Source organism: Cyanistes caeruleus, chromosome 5 (assembly GCF_971803275.1).
Source record: "Cyanistes caeruleus chromosome 5, bCyaCae1.hap1.1, whole genome shotgun sequence".
NCBI lineage: Eukaryota > Metazoa > Chordata > Aves > Passeriformes > Paridae > Cyanistes > Cyanistes caeruleus.
The window spans coordinates 53956808-53973643 of NC_141705.1; the positions used below are offsets into that span (position 1 = coordinate 53956808).

The window sequence follows — 16836 nt, forward strand, 5'->3', positions numbered from 1 at the left end:
CTCTTGAGCTGTACTGTCAACAACCTCTTTCCTATACACAAGATCATAAAATACTAGAAATAGGTAAATCTGGCCCATTTCTTTTCATGCCAAAACACCTTCCAGTAAAGCATGAAATATCCCCTCACCTCTCATGTCCCAGAGTGCCACGTTTGAGGCATCCAGGGATTCAGCAGCAATGATGTTACAGACAGCAAAGAACAATCCCAGCAAAACACACCAGACAGCTTGAGGGCAAACACTTTATGAAGGATTTTGAGACCTCATGGGAAGCTATTTCTCTGTCCCCATATAGTGTGTACATGTTATTAATGGATATTTATGTTCGAAAGGAAAGAACAACAAGAATAAATGCATAGTCAAAGAAAAGAGGAGGTTATGACTTCAAAAGTATAATCAGGTGATCACAAGCCCTTTTGAAAAGATGTCTGCTGTGATATGCTGCACTTTTCCTAAATATGCCAGGCTCTCTCAGGTGTCCCATACAGTCTACATGGGAAATTCATGATCATGCTTACTGAAACTAGAGACAGGGGTAGAAAGAAAAGAATGAGTTCTTCAACTGCCCATTTTTTAAGGCCCATTTAAAGAGTCACAAGCTTGTTTTCCACTCAATACTTCTATCACTGCAAGTAGAATTTCAATTTTTATATAAATAATATGTTTAAAACTAAAAAATTTCCGTTATTTAGGTCAAATAAAGTTCTTTCAACACCCTGGGGTTGTATTTTCTTTCAATAGGAACTAGAGGTTTTGATTACCTTGTTTCCCATTTTTGTCCTGTAAAGCAGAAGGAAAAAAAAAATAACAACCAAACCATGTTATTCATTCAGTTTTGTTCTACATTAGGATTTCGTACTAATGATACTTAAGAGCTGGGATTTCCATCCCAAATGGTTAATGACTTGTTTTTATACTGTAGTATTCTATATGAAACAGCTCCTAAAGGCATTACTGTACAAGTAACTCCAGACATCTGTACCACATTAACAAAATCAAAGTTTCAAGTAGCAGCTCAAAAGCTACATACAGGACACAGCCCTCACCTTAGAGGTGAGGCCTCTAAGAGCTTGCAGCCTGACATCAGTGAGAGAAACTGCATCATGATGTCTTGTTGCTTTATATGCTCTATAAAGTATTTGGTTTTATTGCTTTCCTCTTGTTTTTTTGATACTTTGAAAAAAGATAAGGGTAAGAGAGGGACACATATAAAGCAATTTTATTTTCTGTGCCCTTACTGGGTTACACAGAGATTCAGTGCTTGCTTTCAGCTTTATTAGTATGATTATTATTTTAAATAAGAAAAACCTTGCAGGAGCCGAAGAAACAACTAGGATTATTTGTTCAATTGACGTGATGCCTCTTAGGCTAGTTTCAAGCTATCATTTTGGCAAATAAAGATTAGACTATTTCCAGACAACAGTGGAAGTGATAAGCCACCTTGTAGTGCCTGCAGAAATGGAGGAACTAATGAAGGAAGAAAATGTCTTTGCTGTCTAGACCTGATCACCCTTTGCTGGGCTACTTAGTGAATATTTTGCTGCTTTGTGCTTTTTGCAGATTCTGGAAAGACTCTATAAGCACAAGAGATTGTGCTGTAACAAGCAGTATTATCACTAAAAGGCAGAGAGGCGCTGCAGAGAGGTGTTTAAGAGGTGTCTGGATCTGGCACTGAGTGATGTAGTTTAGTGGTTTAAGTGCTACAGTGGCAATGCTGAGGGCACAGTTGGACTTGGTGATCTTAAAGGTCTCTTCCAGCCCTGATGTGCCCTGGGGGGCACCAGGCACAGCATCAGCCGGGCAAGGGAGGGGATTGTCCTGCTCTGCTCTGCACTGAGGCAGCCTCAACTAGAGTTCTGTGGGTAGTTTTGGGTGCCACAATGTAAGAAAGGTACTAAACTATCAGAGAGTGTCCAAAGCAGGGCAACAAAGATGGTGAAAGCCTGAAGGGAAAGTCATACAAGGACTGGCTGAGGTCATTGGTTTGTTCATCCTGGAGGAGAAGAGACTGAGGGGAGACCTCAGTGCAGTTACAAAATCATGGGGGAAGAGGAGGGGCAGGCACTGATCTCTTCTCTCTGGTGAGCAGTAATAGACCCTGAGGGAATGGCCTGAAGTGGTGTCAGGAGAGGTTTAGGTTGGATATTAGGAAAAGGTTCTTCACCCAGAAGGTGGTTTAGCACTGGAGCACTGGGCACTGCTCCCCAGGGCACTGGTCACTGCACCAAACATGACAGAGCTCAAGAAGTGTTTGCGCAATGCTCTCAGGTGCATGGTGTGGTTTTTGGGTTGTCCTGCACAGGGCTGGGGTTTGGAATTTGATTACCCTAGTGTGTCCCTTTCAAGTCAAATATTTTATGATTCTGTGATTAAAATATCAAAAATATTTTTAGTGGGTCTTAAAGGGTATTTATTCCACAAAGAAAGACTTTTTACTTCTAAATTTTGATTTTTTTTTTTATTTACCTTGAAGAGCCAGTGTTTTGCTCCTAATGACATGAGAGCCTGCCTGTGGCAAGTGGTGAGTAAAAAGGATGAGGCAAAGCAAACCCAGACTTTTCCTACTTACTGGATTTCCAGTAAAAGCCATTAAACAGCAATAGCTGGTCTCCTGAGTCAAATAAGTCCAGGCTAAATCTTTACTGAGGAGAGCTGACCTGAGCTGCTGCCACACAGCAAACAGCACATCTGGAGGTGGACATGTTTATGACCTGAATTTGCTACACATTGCTAGATTCTACAACCATGCCCTTACCTCCATTTCAACCAGCAACACACGGAGGTGCCAAGTCACCTTTGCCTTTCCTTTGAGAGATGTGCTCCTGCTCTTTTTCTCCGAGGTCCTAGCTGTAACAGCTGGCGACACCTTGGCTCACCATGGGAAAAATGGACCTGTGCTGCACAAAAAAAAAATAGGCTGAGGATTGGTGATGGCACAGTGTAAGACACACACCTCTTGTGTTCAATACACAGCACTTAAAGGGGGTGAGGAAAGCTTCAGTTGAGGTCCTGCAGCTCAGCATCTCCCCTCCAACCCAGGCTTGACAAACTGCAGTAGTAATTACCCTTGCTATAAGGCTGGGAGAAGAGTTCCAGCCTCCACTGAAGTGCTGTTAAGTCTATCCTTATGTTTTAAGCAGCATTGAAATGGTCAAAAGGTTTGTTCTAGACCCAGTATTTCACCTGTGCCAGAGCAGTACAGTATTTCTTGCTTATATGAGCATTTCAGTGTGATTGACTTTGGGTAGCAGGGGGCTGAAGTCATGCCAGATCTGTTTCATTCTGACATTTATTTGTGCAATGAAATCCAAGGATCTTTTCTCTTTTTTTTCCCCTCTATGTGCTTCACTCAGTATTCTCTCTGTGACACTGAAATCTATCACATTGCTGGCCCTGGTGTACCCATTAGATTGTACATGCCAACAATGCCAGAGCTCCATGAGGGAGGAAAGACAGCAGTGAGAAAAAAAAATATATATGTGGCCTGAGGAAGTAAATTTTAATTTCTTCCCAATCTTTCTGTGATTTAGAGTAAGATTCTCTTGCTCTTAATCATGCTGTGATACACTAACCTCCCTCTCAAGGAGGAGGCAATGAATGAATGCTATGCAGCCAGAGGCACTTTTCCTCCCATTCATTCAAGGACAGCACGAGATGCCCAAAGCAGCCCTCTAACCTGCCCAATGGAGAGAAATGGCCACAAAAAGAGCCATTTCTTCACTTAAAGAAAATTAGAGACACAATTAGAGAGAAGAGTCTCTTTCCTGCTCCTGATTACTGACAGGCAAACAAAGCCACACAGCTCCAGGGTCTGGGAGAGAATAAGGTCTTAACATTTCCCATGCAAGCTCCTGCATCTCTTTTTACTGTGCCCCCCACAAGCTTCCCCTCCAGAAAAGTGTTGAAATGGAATCCTTATGGCTGATCCTGTAATTTCAAAGACTTCCTGCAGCCGAAGAATGAGCCTTCCTTGGGTGTGAAAGAGAAAGGTCACATGGAGGATGGTGCAGAAGGGACTCCCCATCGCTGCCTGCATCCTGCTGGAGACAGGACAAATATCAGTCCCCACTGCCACAACTCCTGTTAGTTTTCAGCAGTTGCTGGGCTTGCTTACAAAGTGCCACGGAGGAAGGCAATCCATACAGGCAGCATTTGAGTGCAGGGTGTCAATCCAGCCTTGCCAAGGCTGTGTGGTCTCAAAGGTGCAGTAACAGGGAGGCAAGAGGAGCAGTGCTGGCAGGTGGGGGCAGATAAGCAATGATGGCTCACTTTAGCTGTGTGAGGCTAGAAGCTCTACTGCTAATTTATCTGAGGCCTTTCACAACAGCAGCTCTAGGTGATTTGTGTTCAATTTGGCTTGAACTTCATTCATAGTCAATGGTCCAAAATAATAGCAAGCTGAAATAGCTGAGAGCAAGTGTTCATTTCCACTGCCTCTGGTGGACGGGAACACCATTAGCATTCCTGGATTCAGCCTGCTGCAAACACACATGGCTTGTGTCAAGTGACACTGGGTAGCTACACTGCTGCTCCAACAGAGTTCAGCTCTGCTGTTTCCAGTTTGAGACAACTCATGTCACCCATGACCCTAATGACACCCAATTCTCCACCCTCCTTAGGGCTGCAGAAAAGTCAGGCCATGATGGGGAAAGATGCAACACTCTTTTAATGAGAATACAGATACTCAACCTTTTTCTTTGCCATCAAATGAAGGGTCTCTTCAGTGCCCGGGGACATCTGCTGTCCCCTGAGTGATGGTGTTTGAATTGGCACAATCAGCAGGGACAAAGGTGACAAAATACAGATCAGGTTGGGGGAAGAAAAGGACCAATCTCAGGAAAGAGTTAAATGGAGCAAGAAGGCTGAAAATAGATAAATGAGATTTATCTGGAATAATAAACTAATGGGGAAGAAGAGAAGGGAGAAAAAATATAAAGTAAGCTGCAATGGGGTTCACAAAAAAAGACAGAAATAGAAGGTGGTTCGGAGGTACTGAAAAAGCTGAGACATACACGGAAGGAAACAAAGGAAGAAAAAATTTAGAAAAAATTGGATAATAAACCATACCTTTGACTACTGCCTTCTCACTCCCTGAAAGCTGTCTGGGGTTTTGCTTGCAGCTCTGTTACCCCAGCCTTGGATTTAGGCTGTTATTTTAAAATAGCACAGAAAAATCACAGAAATGACAAGGCACATTCAAAATAATCTGCAGGGAAATATCTAATTCCAGGCAAAGCACATCTTTATTCTTGTCTGTTACCACTAAGAACAAGTTGCAGTGTGCACAGTTTTCTGAGCACATGGCATTTTTCAGGGCCAGGCAGCTGGATCTCTTTACAGCTTGTGCAGCAGTGCTCCTTCTAGGTTGCAAAGCCAGATTTTCAAATTACTGCTTTTATCTACCAAGGCAGAGTTGCAAACACCAGCCCCACCTTCCAAAGCAGCTTTTATTAACCTTGTCCCATTTGCAAAGCTTACTCTGAAAAAAAAGACTGAGATGTGATGGAGAGTAACCAAAAGGCAATTTTGAAGCCCTTTTTATTACAGATCTCCACTGATGGAGAAAGCTCAGGCAGCAGCTCTTCCTTCAGCTGGGGTGTTTACAGAACTGCTTTCTTGTGCAATCCCTGCTCATCTTCCCCTGAGCTTAAGTACCATCTTTCTTCACTGACAGAGACTCTCTCCTATGCTGGGACAGACAAAACCTGTAAGAATTGACATGCTTGTCAGATTTGTTCAGATTAAGAATGACTGTGAAGGAAAAAGATCCAGAAGAGGATTATTACATACACCCTATTTCCTTTGGAAACCAAGCTAAAAGCGTTAAAGATGGGCTTAGAGAAAAGTTACACACATTAATCTCTGATTGACCTTCCTGATGCTATCAAAACTGAGAGCAATGAACCATGCATTTTCCATTTGATTTGTTGTGTTTTTGTTCAATAGGTTAAAATCGAGGACATGTCTTAAAAGGCTACTGTTTGACTGGGGCATCCAGAACCCGTCTGCTTGATGATGCTATTCCACATTACCTGTAAGCTTTCCTGAAGCACTTGCCCTTTCCCAGTGGCAGAGGGGCTGCCAGCTCCAAAGGGTCACAGCTTAGTGACACAAGTCTGACTCACAGAACAGGAGTTGTCACTATCGCAAACCAAATTCAAGGCTCTACTGGCATCTCATGTCATTAATAGGGCTAATGAGGATTTGCCTGAGTGAGGTTCAGAAAGTCAGGGAAGAGTTTAAGGCACTTTCAGACATTAAGTGCTTCTTGCACCTCACCAAATTTCTGCATGTATGATAATTCTGACCTCTGAAACAACAGACTGTAAATACAAGAATCCAGGCACAGACAGAAGGGCTGAAGCTGCACCAGTCAAATCCACCATGCCAGACACCACTTGTGTGCACAGGCGCCTGACAGTCGGCTACGCTACAGCTGCTGATCAGCTCCAGCATGCTGCTGCCTGTGCCAACAAAGCATTTCCCAAATTCTGCCATTAGCACAGCCCAGGAACTATGTCCAACAGGCAGCTTCCGTGTGGGCATGCAGCTCAGCTGTAATAGTTTAACAGTGTGGACAAGGTCAAGTCCTGCCAGCTGGCCTGAGAACCAAAACCTGCTCTCTGCTACTGTTTAATCTACGAGCGCAGATGTTGCCCACAGCTGATGGGAGCCCTGACAGCGCTCACTTCCTCACATGTCATCCACCATTTCCTTTCTACACCTTGAAACATTGAAAAGTTGTCCCATTCTTTAAGGATCACCATCCCATCCTCTTCTAGCCTTTTATCACATACATGAAACTACCCCAAAACACAACTCCATATGAAAAAGTAATCTCTACAGGTGGTAGTTTCCAATCCTTTCCCAGTTCCCCCATTTCCAAGTGAGGTGGCTAATGTTTTCCAGCTTCTTTTTCTGCCATCATGCTCTAGGTGCCTCTATACTGCTGAACTTTCATCTGATTAGCACACATTGGGGAAGGTTAGATGGTTTGTGGTTCAGAGGAGTAACTGCACAACCCAATATTGAGTTACACACCTCTGGCTATTGCTTACAGAGAGCTCTAAGCAGTCATTAATCTTATCTAACAGAAAGTGTTTTGGTATGTTTCAGGAGAAATTCTATGATGCACCCATAAGTGAAGGCCTGATTTCATAGTTCATGCAAATGCATTACCTCATAGTTATTGTACTGTCCCAGGTGATATTTACACTATTATTTTAAGATGTTTTATCTTGTTTTTTATAATCTCTTCTGAAAACAAGTCATTATTCAATGAGAAGTAACATTACTAAAAATTTGTACTTCTGCATAGTCCCACCTTGTTGGCTGGCTTCACAGGTCTAGTGAAATGAAAGTTTTCTTACTGTCACAATGCTGTTGTACCATGTTGCTTCACTGCAATCAAGATGTTTTTTTGGTGTGACCTATATGGGGTCTCACTCTCTCTGACTGCCTTTCTCATAGGAGCTTAATTGCTCCTGTGCACTCTTGTGTTAAACTTGGCTAAAATTGGTGAAATTCTAAAATTATGTATCAAAGGGGAGAGATAGCAGAAAAGGATATCTGAGTGGGCATGAACTTATTTCTTCAAGAATTTTTCAGAAGGCAAGGAAGAATGTCACTTTTCAATCTCATAACAAGGTATACATTGCACAAAGTCCTTCCCATGACTGCAGGAGCCCTGCACAGCTCTTGGCTCTGTCAGTGTCATTCTGTGCATCCAAACAACCAGATCCCAGACTTACAGTGCTTTTCAACATCACTGGTCCTTAAGTACCTCTGCACAATGAACTGGCTAGATTTTGAAAACAACACTCAATAGGAATTCTACTTTCCAGCTGAAGAATCCATGTGGCCCAAAAAACATGAGGAAAAGCAGGTGTTAGGAGATGTGAAGACTTTACAGTGTCCTTATCTCTGGCTGAAATCAAATGACAAAAGTTGAGATTGGAGCACTTTTAGAGCTGTGAGTTCTTTTTCCAGCTAGCTTTACTGCTTTTAAAAATTAGTTTTGTTTATCCTGCTAATATGAGATGTGAAAATGAGGTACGTACTTATCCAATCTCAGTGATCAGGCTTGTTAGTGTGTACTCCAGGCCAACCCAGAAAACTTGTCAGGCAGAAAATGTGTCTTACTGACTTCTAATAGTAAACTTTGCCAGCTCAGCTATCAGAGAAAAAGCACATTTTTTTTGTCCTGGAAAACTGAAGGGTTCTTAGATTTTGTCTTCCAAAGGGAAAAATAGACAGGTAGAAGAATGCTGTTCAGACTGATATGTAAACTGCACTTCCAAAAAAAATCTGCAAGAGCAAATGTATAGAAACTGTACCGAAGAAAAGTGCTTCTGTTGGCTCTTTCAGTCTGAGCCATAGCTCTATTTCAAGGCTGATAGACCACAAGAGGGCTAGATGTTCCTGGGCTGTTTTGGCATTAAAGATGTGGCTAAGATAAATAGCCAAGCCCTACGGAAGACTGTTTTCACAGCTCACCCAGGCTGGCAGCTGGGCCTTGCTAAAATGTTAAAGCATAAAAAATTGGCTCAAGCCACCTGCCCAATCCAAAATTCAAACAGTGGAACCAGCCTAGGCAATTAGGGAGAGGCTTATCACCAGGCAAAGGCTGTGTGCTGTATTCTTGCAAAAAAGAAAACCAGCTTTGTGAATAGAGTATCTCTAACACTATTAATTTGTGGAGGGAGGAAGTCTATGTAATCACCTTCATAAAGAAAGGCAGGTCTGAAGCACCGAGTTTCACATTTTTTCTGAGATTCAGCACATAGCAGTTGCCCTTGGTCTTAATGAGGTGAGGAAGATGGGATTTCTCCAGTGCTGTCACAAGGGCACGGATCACTGAGAATTCCTATGGCCAAGTACAATTTCTCTATTTGAGCATTTTTAAAGAATTCTGTCCCCTCACTATTCATCCTGCAAAATGAACATATCAGTGCTGCTGCTGAATTCATTTACATTCAAGATCCTAAGAAGTTCACAAGAGTCAATGTTAACATTTTGCAAAATTGAAACCCAATGTAAACAAGTAGACTCAAATTTCCCCTAGTTTGGGTGTGGGGGAAGACGGAATATTTTAAAACCTGACCAAAAATTCAAATGCACATATAAGCTAATGAAGCTCTTGACTAATACAGAGTGTAGGAGGTACTCACAAGAAGAGTGGGTAGGATGGGATTCTCATTCTCTTAAGCCATACAGAGGTCAAACAAAAAACAGGCCCAGAGAAGAGAAATCCTGAAGCTCTCCTTGGAACACTTCCACTGGAACACTTGGATTAGTGGTGTCTGTCTTTGGTGTCCCATCCAGGCTATGACTACACAGCCCAGAAATGCCATGCTGACAAGCCCAAAGTCCCAGGCACTGAAGCTTCCTTCAGCTTTGAAAGTCAAAGAGAGGGAAATATGCTATGCTAGAACAGAGTGGTAGTCTAAGAAATACTAAAACAGCAGGCATCTTTAAAGGCTTTTTAATTTCACTGGTATTTTTTCAATCCCAAGGAAAGTATAAGCAAACTCATTCCCAATACTGGTACTTAAACTGCTCTCTCCCTCCTTTCCTAGCCATTTGGAAAGTCTTTTTTTTCCTAGGTATTTTCTATTTCTTTTATTTGGACAAAGTTGTGAGCCTACTGCAGGAAGGACAAGCTGCTATGGGCAACTAATGCCCCACTGCAAGCAGCAGACAAGAGGGAACAGCAGCTAGATTGTAACAGAAGACCATGAGGTTTCCACTCATTCCCAAGGACACTCAGTGAAGGACCATCTTCCAATAGGAAGCACTGAGTATCCTCCTCTGCACAGGAGTTTATAGCAGATGAGCCCTGTGCAGCCACAGCAATTCCTGCAGCCTGGAGCAAAGCAGAGTCTCGTGTGCCTGCACAGGTCCATGTGTAATTTCTGCCTGGTTACTCCCACTGAGAACCTAATTCAATTGTATTTGGCACTGGCACAGTACTCCAAAAAACTCTGGGTAGAAAGGAGACACTGCCTAACTGGGTGTGTCTTCATGTGCACTTTGCTTCATTTTAAAAAGCCCCATTAATGTTGAAGCCCAGACACTTCATGTCAGCACATTTAAATCCTCTTGTGGGAAGGCTAGTGACAGAGCTGGTATATCACCTTCTTGCTAATAGATAAAATCCATCATCCAAAGTAATTTAAACCATTCAGGATGGTCAAGTTCATCAAGACAGCAATGACTGTGACTAAGACCCTATCTGAGGCAATCACACTCAAAGACTTTTTTGCATTTTTTGCTGAGGGAGAGGCAGAATGCCAGGATGCTGGAAACCAGCTGCTCTGGAGATCCTGTCTCTCTCTCTAAGGCTCAAGACTGAGGTCCTGGTGTCTGATTACAGCACTTCAGCAAAGGTATCTGATACGAAACTGGATAGGCAATATTCTCCAACTCCAAATGTACGTTCATCAGCCTGCAGCAATCCCTAGAAAGGATCTGGAACTTGTATGGCCAATGACAGTCCTTACACTGACCTCACTGCTGCAGCTGCGGCTCTGCTTTTGTGTAGGCCACTGGAGTCCAGCCCTTCTGCCACAGAGAGCTAATGAGCCATGGAGCAATAATTTCTTTTAGTCTCCATCAACCAGTAACATCAGGCAACATGCTGGATAGTGATAAGTGTAGTTGCAGTTTATCTCTGGCTGAGCAGGATATAGATCCTTCAGACTTTTGCTCCTCTGGCATGCCCCCTCCAAAACCAGAGAACAACTCATGATCAGCACTGTTTAAGGTGGTGGGGATCAGCTCCCTTAGCAACAGCTGTTCTGATTTTCTGTCTCCTCATGTGTTTTCTTTTTCTAAAAGGACAGGTAATTACTCAGGACCGAAAAATCTATGTCAAAACAATCAGTAGTGACATCTTGTTGACTCCAGAGAAATTGCTGCAGAAATTAGTCTGACTTCACTATTCTTCCTTTCCTTGTAACAAATGGAACAACCTACTGCCTGACTGTAGGCAGCAAAAACAAGATCCCACTCCAATCACTCCTGTGGGCTTTGATCCCTCTGAGATGCCATTTTTCTCAAGGGATTCTCCATGCCAATGTCTCCCTGCCTTTCTCTTCCTTCCCTGTCCACAGGCTGTCATGAGATCAAGGGTCCCTATTGCAATTAGGGTCATAAACAAAAAAAAGTACAAACAAAAAAAGTTTTCTTCCTGAACTTGTGAAAATACACGTATTTTACCTTGCTGTCTAGCATATGTACAGAGGAATGAGCAGGGATTTTAGCAGAGGGCTTTGACAGACAGGCAAATAGATTTTTATCCTTCCTCTAAATGTTACTTCACTCTGCTACTTTCTTTTCCCCAAAACTCCTCATAGTCTAACCTAAACCAGTCCATAGCAAGAAAGGGAAGGACAGAAAAGGAGCTGTAGTGGTAGATGTTAGTTTGGCAAATAAGCCACCAAAAAAAGTGAGAAGAAAAATATTTTCTCCTGAAGCAGGGGGGCTTGTTCATCATTTACCTCATGTGTTTACCCTTGGGCTATCATTATATTAGCCACATTTCTTGACTGAGCTGGAGCACCTGGTAACTATAGTAACCACATTTTCATATCTGCCCATAAATTCCCTCTTTTAATTCTAATTAGGACACCCATTTATAACAGTAATAACAACAAAAATTACAGCCAACTTAGCACAGATGCAGTCACCTCTCTGTCCCTCATGACACAGAAATGACCCCTGAGTAGTTCTTATACCATAAGATGTCATTTATGACACAAAGCCTACTTTACTTGCCACTTCAACCACTTTGTATCCATCTGCTATGCTGCCTGTACTTCTCACTTTCCAGAAAGTCTGTTCATCAGTCTTCCAGTTCAAACAAAAGCCAGCAAGCTTCACATCAGGCTGCATAAACCTGTTTTTTCTTGATAGAAGAAAGAACTCACACCTTGCCTACAACAACATCACACACACAGCACTATTGCAGATTTCACAAACAGTAGGTGGATGCTTTTACAAGCAGGAGGCCTAAGCAGCTCAGTTTACAAATTTACCTATGCAATACAGACAGTCTGGAAGAGAGAACAAACCACGCCATCCAAAACAAATGATAAGTAAACGATGAAGCAGCAAGCTGCAAGAAATCAAGACCAAGTAATAAACAATTGCAAAGTTCAATGGCTCAGTGTATTTCACCACAAATTATTTCCTTCTCCATGAAACAATAAAGCTTAATGAACAATTTGAAGCTTGCTAACATGATTTAAAAAGATGGATGGGCTGGTAGGTAGTCAAGAGTGTTTGCTTTATTGCTCACAGAGTCACTACTCAGAACTACATTTGTCTTGGAGCCTATGTGAATTATCGTCAAAGAAGTGACAAATCTCTTTCTCAATTTAGGTTATATCATGCAGGCCTTACATGACTTTCTTTTGCTAGAAGAAAAAATAATTTCATCTGTGTATTGGCAAATGTAAGACAATAAAGCCCATCTCTGCACAGGTCAAGACAGCAGAGCTGCTTTGGCTTTAGATGTGGTAAACTTGATTCCATTAGAAGTTTTTCTCTTGCTAGAAAAGCATATCAATTATGATAACTTATCCATGACTATCAATAAGGATATTTTCTTAAGAATCTTTATCCACTTTCCCTCTGCATGCCCTGGAGGCTGAAGGAGCAGGGTAAGAAAACACACTGGACCTTGGATTCCTTGGACTATGGTTGCAAAAAGCAGGTAGGATTTGTTCATTGCATTCTACTTTATAGCTTAATCTGCTCTTTACACAACATAATAATACCTTTCAAAGTCAACAGTGCTGTGATGAGAAAATGTAAACTTTAGTGAATTGCCGAAGAAAGATTCCAGTTATTTGCTGGATGTTTAGATGCATTGATAAAAAATGTGGTGATGATCAGATTTTAATTTAACCACAAAAAATGGTTTAAAATGCTGCCAGATGTGAAATGCAGTAAAGTTCAATGCTATATATATGGTTTTTTACTTAATAAGTGAAAAGCAATTTTGGTCATTGCCAGACTGGATTAATTTTTGCCATCTCCCTCAGTTCATGAGGTGCTGTTTGGGACTTGGGTGAAGAGTCCCCTGTTGCACATTGTGCCACTTGTTACTGTACCCTCATTTCTCCATCAATTTCTTATTTATTCAGGCTGTAGTCTGTTATAAGAGATGGGCATTTGTAGTATGCATGATTCATAATGAGATTCCAGTCTCAGTGGAAGCCTCTAAAACTACCCATCATACTTCTCTTACTGGCTCTTCCCATTTTCATCAAGAGAGAATGCTCTCAAGCTGTCAAAATCTTTCCAAATGACCCCACAGTAACCACTGTAGCCCCAAGTACTTCTTGGCTTGTTAAATATTAAAAATAGAATGTGAAAATCATGTTTAATTTGATTTTCCTAGTTAAGGAAAGCAAGTCTCTGACAGAAAAATAATTGCCCTGAAAGTAAGAAAAAAGAACTAATTAAAAATGAGATTAAATAAAATGTTCCTATGTGATCTCTTGAGTTAGTTTCTTTTCAAAGACATGCTTTACCTGGCATAATGTGTGGTTTTCGAGATCCCTGTGTAAGGTTAAGTATTCCTTGGTAGTTGCCTGGAAACGATGACAATGACAGTTTGTTCTCATTAGGGACAAATAGTGCAGAAAGGCTGTTACAATTGTACTTCTGAACATTTAAATAAATTAATTTGGGTTTTTTTCCTAAAGATGCAAGTTCTGAAATATTACCAGAAGTGTTGCCACAAAATAGATTCCAACTTATATGGATGAGTATGTACATAAATTCACTTGAAATTACCACTATTATTGTTACTATTATCCTTATCATTATTATTGTAAACTAGTGCTGAGCAGAATACAATCATCTTGGCTTTGGACTATTTTTGTGCTTTGTTTTATTCCTGATCTGTACACTACTTTTTAAAAAGGTTCTCTGAAAAACAGGAGAGAAGCTTTCAAAGCTGCTGCTTGGAAAATCACCAATAAGAGCAGAAACCAACCCAAAAATAGCTGGGAACTGGGAAGTTCTTCTCAGGAAGGAAAGCCCACAAGTTTAGTTCTTGCTTCGCAGTTCACTGAAACCCACTACTGCCCTGGGTTCACTCGGAGACACGCTTTGGGGCTTCTGGTTCACAGCTAGCCAGGCAGGGCAAGGCCAATCTGCACAAAGTTTACAATTTAGGTGGCCTGTGGGGTCACCACGGATCCTTTAACACTGTCAGCTGGCAAAGCTGTGGCCCCAGGCCAGCTCCCTCTCTTTTCTGTCAAGGCTTTCCTCGATGGCCAGGAGATGCAGTGGTCAGTCATGGGAAGCACAGACCAGTCAAAGCACTTTCTTTTACAGGAATCGAAGACAATATGAAGCATCACAGCTGCAATTAGAAGAGCCTTAGCTAGTTCAAACTGCTGGTAAGTGAAATGAAAAAAACCAATACATTTAGGACTGGGAGGAGAGCATCTTTTTCCAAAGTATTCCAAGCAAATATTTCATCATGGGGATGGAGCACGTGGAGAGGTAAATATATTTGTGATATTTAAGTGCCACAGCTGGCAATCCTGTCTGTTCATTCTACATTTTTTCTGCATCTTGTCTGTTACATCCTATTTGGCTTGTATTCATATAATTGATTTTGAATTGATCTGATGGAGGGGAGTTCTGTGGTGCTACAAGTAGTAGATGCCTTATTTGTGGCCAGATTCAGGAAAAAATCAAGAGATCTACAGGCTTTCACTGGAAGACATTGCTATATTTAGTACCTCTACTAAATTTAACCCTGTGTCTAGCAAAGTCCATTCCATCACATTAAATTTTCTTCCATTTTTATAAGAGAGATGCAACAGATTAGGAGAAGCAATTAAGAAATTATAAGAGGGGAAAACACCAGATCATTGGGTTAACTTTTGGGATTTTATGTTTTGTGGATTTTTTCAAAAGGAAGACCACACATCACATGAAAGATGATTAACAGCAGGGAACCATCTTCCTGCATGGACAGAGTTACATGAAGCTGCCGTGAATACAGGTTAGCAACCTGCATTACTGCAAAAAGAAAGAATTTATCCATTTTGTTTCCTAAAGCAAGATAAATTCCACTTTATTGAGATGCTTACAAATGTCTGGGTTAGCCAGCCAGCTGGAGAGATATGACCAGAGAAGAAGCAGATTTTATAAACAACGAAAGAAGTTTGCCATCTGGCAATGCTGGACATAAGAGATGAGGTCAAACTCCACTTGGTTCAGAGAAATGAAGACACAGGGCATGCCAGATAGGGAAGGATGTAGGCAAGATAACTGCTGAAAAGAACACTTTCCAAAGAGCTGTTTGTCTTCTCCACTGCTGCAAAATCAGTTTATAACCAAATCAAGAGAAATTGCTGAAAGAGAGTAGGCAAGGTATTTCCCCAGAAGCTTCATGTTTCCAAAAAGCAAGGGGCATGAGGGGAAATCTTTGGAAGAAAACCTAGCTCATCTTGATTAATAATGACTGTCCAATAGCTAATTTTTTTTGCTCCAGTTCAGATATTGTCCTGAAGAGGACTGCAGAGTCAAAGCTGAATCAGAGACGTAGGCACAAAAACTTTGTGGAAATAAACCACCACCTGCAGCAAACTGGCTCATGTCTGTGCCCTCTCAGGCTGCTGGAACAGGCACTAGTCAGCATTATGAACTGAAAACAACATTAGCTGTAAATTTATCTCCTTTCTCTCAGTTACCATTGGAAATCAGAATATATTTTCAAGCCCAATTCCATGCATGCTTGTCAGATGGCTATAAGGAAGAAGATTTTTCACACAATGTAAAATTTGAGACATTTTCAAAGTAGTCATTTGCTACTCACAATGTGTTACATCGAAGTTGCATCTGTCTTACATATATGTATCTCTCCTCTCTAACTGGAAGACTGAAATTTTCTCCACAGAGAAATTGTAAGAAATGAATAAACAACATGTTCCCATGACAGTAACCCCTCCATATCAAGGAAATTACTTCTATTCCTACAGTTGCGATGGTAGTTTACTATTATAAATTCTAGGCTCTTGCAGAGACTTGGCACAAAGTACCACTAAGATTTGAATCTGGATCATCTCACATTTGACTCACTGCCAAAAGCAAAATTTTTACCTGTGGCAAATACAAAGCAGCCTCAGGTTTAGGCAAAAGGAGCTGCAACAGAACTGCAGTGAGAATATGCAAATGCCATTTTGCATCACCCTCTCCAGTGAGAATACATCAGTGCCTTGTGCAAGACAAACAGACCAACCCACTCAAAGAAAAGAGTTCCTTTGCCAATTTGAAAGGTCCTCTGGTTATATATGAAAATTGTAGGACTGAATGAAGAAAAAAATTGAAACAGAACACACCCATAATTCTGCTAAATCCATTTTATGGCCTGGTCTTAACTCTGATTCATCCTGCCCAGGGACAAGTGTGTCTACAGCAACGAGTGCTTTTAGCCAAGTGTATCATCACTGCCTGCAATCCTTTTCTTTACACACATTAAAAGCAGGCTTTTACATAAGTAACTAATTCACAGCCCTTTCCTCAGATACAAAGTCATAAGGCAGATGGATGGACATATGTACAACCGCCACTAACTGCTAATGGAGCCATTTGCACTCAACAACATGACACCAGCTTGGGATATTTTCTGGAAGAATTTATTTTTATAAATAAAACCTTGGCATCCTGAGACTGATATAATCCTCCTTTCATGCAACCTGTGTGAGACATTTAAAGGGACACTGACATTCTCTTTTCACTCTTTTCATCCCTCTCTGCTGAAATTTCAGTAATACCCTTCCATCACAAAACCCACTATGCTGACAT

At 41.4% G+C, this 16836-nt stretch overlaps 1 long non-coding RNA gene across 1 annotated transcript in view; it reads right to left on the reverse strand.

Moving 5' to 3' along the window:
• The window catches only part of LOC111928798 (uncharacterized), a 73050-nt gene that overhangs the window by 38331 nt on the left and 17883 nt on the right, over positions 1 to 16836 (reverse strand). The window contains exon 4 of the long non-coding RNA XR_002864312.2: positions 2756 to 2897. This is a non-coding gene — a long non-coding RNA (uncharacterized LOC111928798). The remainder of the gene's footprint in view (positions 1 to 2755; positions 2898 to 16836) is intronic.